Source organism: Echinops telfairi, unplaced genomic scaffold (genome assembly GCF_000313985.2).
Source record: "Echinops telfairi isolate 266 unplaced genomic scaffold, ASM31398v2 ScPeMD7_6;HRSCAF=24_1, whole genome shotgun sequence".
NCBI lineage: Eukaryota > Metazoa > Chordata > Mammalia > Afrosoricida > Tenrecidae > Echinops > Echinops telfairi.
The window spans coordinates 7,128,750-7,135,014 of NW_022103903.1; the positions used below are offsets into that span (position 1 = coordinate 7,128,750).

General features: G+C 33.7%; 1 non-coding gene across 1 annotated transcript; it reads right to left on the bottom strand.

The window, feature by feature from the left end:
• Nucleotides 1–265: 265 nt before the first annotated feature.
• On the bottom strand, nt 266–372 carry LOC115868109. Its single transcript, XR_004045418.1, has one exon. It is a non-coding gene; the product is annotated as a U6 spliceosomal RNA (small nuclear RNA).
• Between the last annotated feature and the right edge of the window lie 5,893 nt (nt 373–6,265).

Here is a 6,265-nt window from a genome sequence, read left to right on the forward strand (position 1 = left end):
CTGGAGTTCTATGGTGATGTTTATGGGATTCCGTGAGCACATTCTGAGTTTATTTGATCACGGCAGAAAGCAATGTCTCATATTTTAAAATTAGCTAGTAAACAGAAAGAGTCAAAGGAAGCAAACGAAAATTGTTACAAGAAAAAAAACCTAAGACAAGTAAAATTATTTCTTTGAAATCATAATTTCATGTATTTGGGACTTAAATGCAGAATTAAAAACAATATCTTTTTTTTTTAAATGGATCAAGGTTCCTTTTTATTGCAAAAATATGGAACGCTTCACAAATTTGCGTGTCATCCTTGCACAGGGGCCATGCTAATCTTCTCTGTATCGTTCCAATTTTAGTATATGTGCTGCCGAAGCAAGCACAATATACAATATCTTTTAACAATAGTGTTCCCTCAGATAGATATGAAAAAGTCCATTTGTCAATGAATGCTAAAACTTTTCAGAGACATAATCTTTAAAAATGACTAAATTGTATTTTCTGAAATTGTGGTTAATAGTGAGACATTGAAAATAATGTCATCAATTATGAAAGCAAATATTTTAAAATCAGAATTTCTATATTTGAAATTGAATATTGTTTCTGTGTCCTCAAAAAGTTAATCTCTTAGATACAGGTAATGCTGATAGAGTAGAAGCAGATTCCCTCTTTGCAAAAGACAATGAGAAGACTTCAAACCGTATGATTCTTGGATCCTTGGTACGCTCTGGAAGCAATTAAAGAAATCGAAGTGGGAGAATAGCATACGGAATTTAAATAAACTGTGCTTAACTTCCCTAACAGACCAAGTCTAGAGAGTGGAGTCACAAATATATTAGGCAATTGTTGAGCAGGGAGGAGAAGATATAAAATTCTGGGAAAACGCATGGATACCCATCCACAATCTGCCTACTTCTAACTAGTGCAGAGGAATTTGATGGTTATCATAGCCCCTTAATTTTTCATTATGATCTTGTATACATAGTAATATGTATAATATGTTCATCAGAGGAAGAAAAACTTACATAATAGAAGTTCTGGGGGGGAGGGGCAAGAGCCACAATTTCAAATTTTCTCCTTTTTTATCAAAGGAAATGTTACTAGCTTTAAATAAACACATTTACATTGAAAGAAACAGAGAATCAAAATTAGTCATAAGTCTGATTCTCAGAAAGACTATGAAAGTAGCAAGTAGAATAGTCCATAGTAAATAAAAACAAGAAAACTAATAAATAAAAAAATATGTGTAATTTTTAAAGTCTATTAAGAGACTGTTATTACTTTTAAGGACTCTGAATTAGTACATTTTTGTAAGCAGGTTCCTAATTTTAAAACAGTATAGAGCTTCACCGTTATCTCAACAACATGGTTTATATGACAGATTTATTTGGATTGCTATTTGGATATAAGACATTTGGAATGTCTCAAAACTATTTTTTGGATGGGTTACCTTGTATGAACTACAAATGTATGCTGAAATTACCAACTACTGCATACAATATTTCATTAACATTGTGAGCTCATTTGTTAGATTGAATTGCAGGCTTTCTGCCGAATTTCCCCTACAGATATATTCTATTCTAGGAAAAGTCAACTAAAACAGCACAAAAGTGAGAACACAATTAATTCATACATATGAAATTCAAAATATGCCATCAACACTGGAAATGATAGAAAAGTTGCAAATAAGTTTCTATTTTTATAACAGTTTAGGTAAGAAACTGCTGCATACTTTTGATACTTATAAACTTTCTCAAGTGGATCAGACTCATTAAAACTACATACTCTCTCCTTTCTCATTTTATTTCTCTTCCGGGTCTTTCTCTTATAAATATATATACTATACATATGTACATATGCATAGACCTTTACACATATATATCCATTTTAAATTTAGATTAATTGTTTAGAAAAAAATAATTTAGGTTTTATCATAAAATAATATGTGTGATATAAGATGGTAAATTCTAAGTAAAATAGTATTATTAGTTAAGAATAATATCATCATATATCATTAATATTAGAAATGTTGCACACCTACTTAAACAATATTAAGAATTCTGGATTGAGCAGGAACTTTGTTTGCTACTGATATGACTAAGATATTTGGTAGATTGAATTCTTATTGCTAACAGTCATAAATCTTAATAAGTAGAGAGACAGGAGAGGTTTTTGGAGTCAGAGTTAGAGCATTGAAAATGCCCCCAGAGAATACAAGCAAACAATGATTTCCAACGTTATGAACCACGGTTTGCGTATGAACCTAGTGGAGAATGACACTGAAAGAAACATTTTGTGAAAAGGCTTTTTGGAATTCGGGAACATTCACTGATTTTGTTCATACCTGACAATGTATGCTGGTAAGAGGCAAAAAAGGACATGCTTTGTACTACTGAATGGATTAGAAACAGAGTCTCAGTATATGGAGAATCCAAGAAGAAATGAGTTTCAGTATGTAAAATAAAGCAGAAACAATGTCGAGGGAATTTGCTGTATATGACAGTAGCCATGAAAAAGAAGAATGTAACTGGCAAATGAAAATGTACTGTGTGCAAGATGACTTGGCACTGTAACATGCATATTTATAAGCACTTAGAGGGTATCTTAAATTGCCCAAAATGCATGTATTATACTATGAAGCAGATAACATGCCTTTGTATGGATGATGGAGCCATTGGGCATGCTTGCTGCTAAAAAAGTGAATACATTTAACCTTAGAACGATGAAGTCTGGAGATGCATTTATATTATCATAAACATTTATTTAGTGATGAAATAGAAAATGTGCCATAACTTTCCTGTAGGGGAAGCATTGGATTTCTGACCATAGGGTTAGCGGTTCAAAGCCACTTGCTGCTCTGAGGGAGAAAGTTCAAGATATCCCCTTGATTAAAGATTAACCACCACAGAAACCCTATACACAGTCTCTAGGAGTGATAATTTGTTGGTTGGCACCAGGTCTGTTTTATTTTATTATTAAAAAATGTAGGTTTAATTCACCTTCAATGTGTGTTCTAGAAATTTATGCATTCTTTGTTTGTTTAATTGGTTCAGTTGGGGCCATTAAGTTAGTCCCTATTGAGAGCGAACCTGTGTACAGCAGAATGACGCAGTGCCCAGACTAGCACCATCCCCATACTAGGTCTTATGTTTGAGCCCACTCTTGCCGTCACTGTTCATCCATCCTGCTGACAGCCGTCCTTTTCGCTTTCCCTCTACTTCAGTAAGCATAATGTCCATCAGTATTATCCATTAATTTAAAGTTTTTAAACTAAGTCTTTTGAAAATCTATTGTAAATTAAGTCAGCGTCTAATTCAAAATTAGTCATAAGTAAATGAAAGGATGACAGTGAAAACAGAAAATTATTGATACTTCAGAATAATTAAATTACAATATGTCAAAACGCTTTATATGTATATGAATTTGTGTTTAGAGGAAAATAAATCATTTAAAATATTTTCATTGGAATTAAAGCCTGGAAAATAGCAGGACACCAAACTCAATTTAGGAAAACTGAATGATAAAATTAATAAAAATAAAATAGATGGAAAATTATTAGGCATAAATGAAACCTAATACACATTAGGTTATGAAAGCAAAAAGAGTTAATGCTTTATTGAATCTGTTAAAATATTACATTAGCAATATTTATTTAAAAGAAATGAGAGAAAGGAATTCAATTAAATTATTTAAAACTAAAGCTAGCCAGTAAATGTAGAAATAATTAAAACCATATTAAAAATCGAATGTTAACAGCTTTCCAAGACATTTTCTCTGGTACTGGAACGTATGATGCTCCACTCACCTACAAACATATCTTCTCCATTTTATAGATGAGAAAACAGAAACACGCAGCTAGTTCTACAAAAGAAGAAGACTTCTATTTTTCCTTGATGCCTAGTTCATACTGATTATTAATGATGATTTGTGGATATTTTTTCTCATTTTGAGTCATATTTCAAAATAAGATCCTGAAAATTTAGTGTCATCCACATGGAGGCAACTCTTCTTTGAGGAGGTAGTTCATTCCCGATTGTATTTTGAATGTCTTCCAACCTGAGAGGCTCCATCTACCAATATTATGTTAGACAATGTTCCTCTGCTGGTCATAAGCTTTCCAGTGGTTCATCCCTCAGAAGTGAACAGCCTATCAGCCTATCAGCCTATTTCTTTTTTTACAATCTATTTTTACTCTAGAAGCTCTGTTGAAACGAGTTCACTTCACTGTTGATATTTGAGATACCAGCAGCATAGTTTCCTGCAACATGCCAGGCACCACCGAAAGACAAACTGATAAAGTGATGTGTGTGTGTGTGTGTGTGTGTGGTGTATTACAGTGGTTTTTCCTGTACTAATGCAATGTGCAGGGTATCATTAATGGAACAGATTTTAAGTTAGGAAGAGCCAATGGCAATATTTCAGAAAAGAAATTACCAACAGTGGGAATAGTGGTAAATTAATTTTACTACTACCTAATATATATTAGAAATAGAATGAATGTAGAGGTAATTGCATTCAGTTAGTAAGAAATATACCCTCCTAAATATACTCTATCTTTCTTCAAATGTTCTGACTCTGTAAATCTACCTCTTCATAATGGAGTTTCACTGTAAGCTGGGAATGCAAAGTCAGAGAATTGCAGACATGTAGTGGACAGACAGAAGGAAAGAAAAGAGATCTGATTTGACTCCACGTTCCTGAAAGATTTACTAGTCAAACTTAATGATAACGAGGTCCATGCCAAAGTCATTTACAACATTGATTTAGTATAGGAAATAGTAAGTTACATCCCAACTGTGTATCACTTAGTACGCAGACAATTGAGAATATTTTTTAAATACTTTTTAAATGAATTATGGGGGGAGGGGGGTTGTATTTCATACCATCAACTTCAGCAGTTTAAAGCACTCATCAACCACCCACTCCTGTGTTTTATTCCAACCCCCTGCCCTGATTGTTGTTCTCCTTCTTATGTAGATCCACCCTCCCTTTTACCCAAGTACTAGAAATATTTATCAACCTTCCAATCCATTGCCTGCCCTGCATCTCCAAATCTGTTCCTGGGGTATGCAAGTCATTGTCTTGGTTTTTATTCTTATAGCAGTTGTGTCATACATTTGTCCTTTTGTGATAAATATACTCAGTACAGTGTTCCCTAGTCCATCCATTTCATGACGTTTTTCATTGTTTTTAACATAGCCTTACAGTGTGTATATGCACCAACATTTCTTTATCCATTCTCTGACTGATGGGCATCGTCCATTTTTCCACTGATCAGCATTTGGAATTTTTCCAACTTCTTGCTGTTGTGAACATGGACATGCCTATGTGTGCAACCAGTTGTTTGAGGTAGTACCATCAAGCTTTCCACTAGGATTGTACAGACCCATGGTCCAAGTATGAGAGTTTCAATGTCTGTCACCCTCTCCAGCCTTTTTGTTTTCTCTTTGTTTTCCCCTGTATTTGCCTCTCGATGTTGGTGTCAGGTGATATTTCATCAATGTTGTGATTTGTTACTCCCAGATGGCTAATGGTCATCAGTGCATTTTCATGTTTGTTAGCCATTTGGATGATATTTTCATTGAGCTATCTATTCATGTACTTTGACTACTTAAAATTGGATTATTTGTCTTTTTTCTTATGGAAGTATATATATATATTCTACATATACAGTGAACCCTCATTTATCGCGGTTAATCGGTTCTAGACCCTACCGTGATAAATGAAATTCCGCGAAGTAGGATTCCTTATTTGTAAATCAAATATTTTCGTAGTTAGAGCATAGAGGACATGAAAAAACACCCTTTAGTCTCCATTACACTCGTATTACCCAATTTATTAAACGAAAAAGGGAAAATACAGTAAAACATTTTGGACGTTACAATTATCATTTATTATTTATTATATTATTTATGGCATCTAGTTTACAGTATGAGCCAATCAGTGGCAGTAATGACAGAGCATGCGCTGTTACACAAAAACCGCGATAGAATGAAGCCGCGGAAGTCGAAGCGCGAAGTGGCGAGGGTTCACTGTATATGCTATATGCTCTATATATTCTAGAGATTAGCCCTTGTCCATTGTGTCATCACTAAAGCTTTTATAGAATGTTTCTCAGTGTGTGGGTTTTGAAAAAAATGTTTTGATGAAGTCTTTTGATGCTCATAAGTGTCTTATATTTTTAGTAAATTCCGGTCATCTATTGACTCTTCTACTGTCTGTTCTTCCTTTGTTATATTTAATATGATGCCTATTCCTTGCAACAGGGCACTTCAA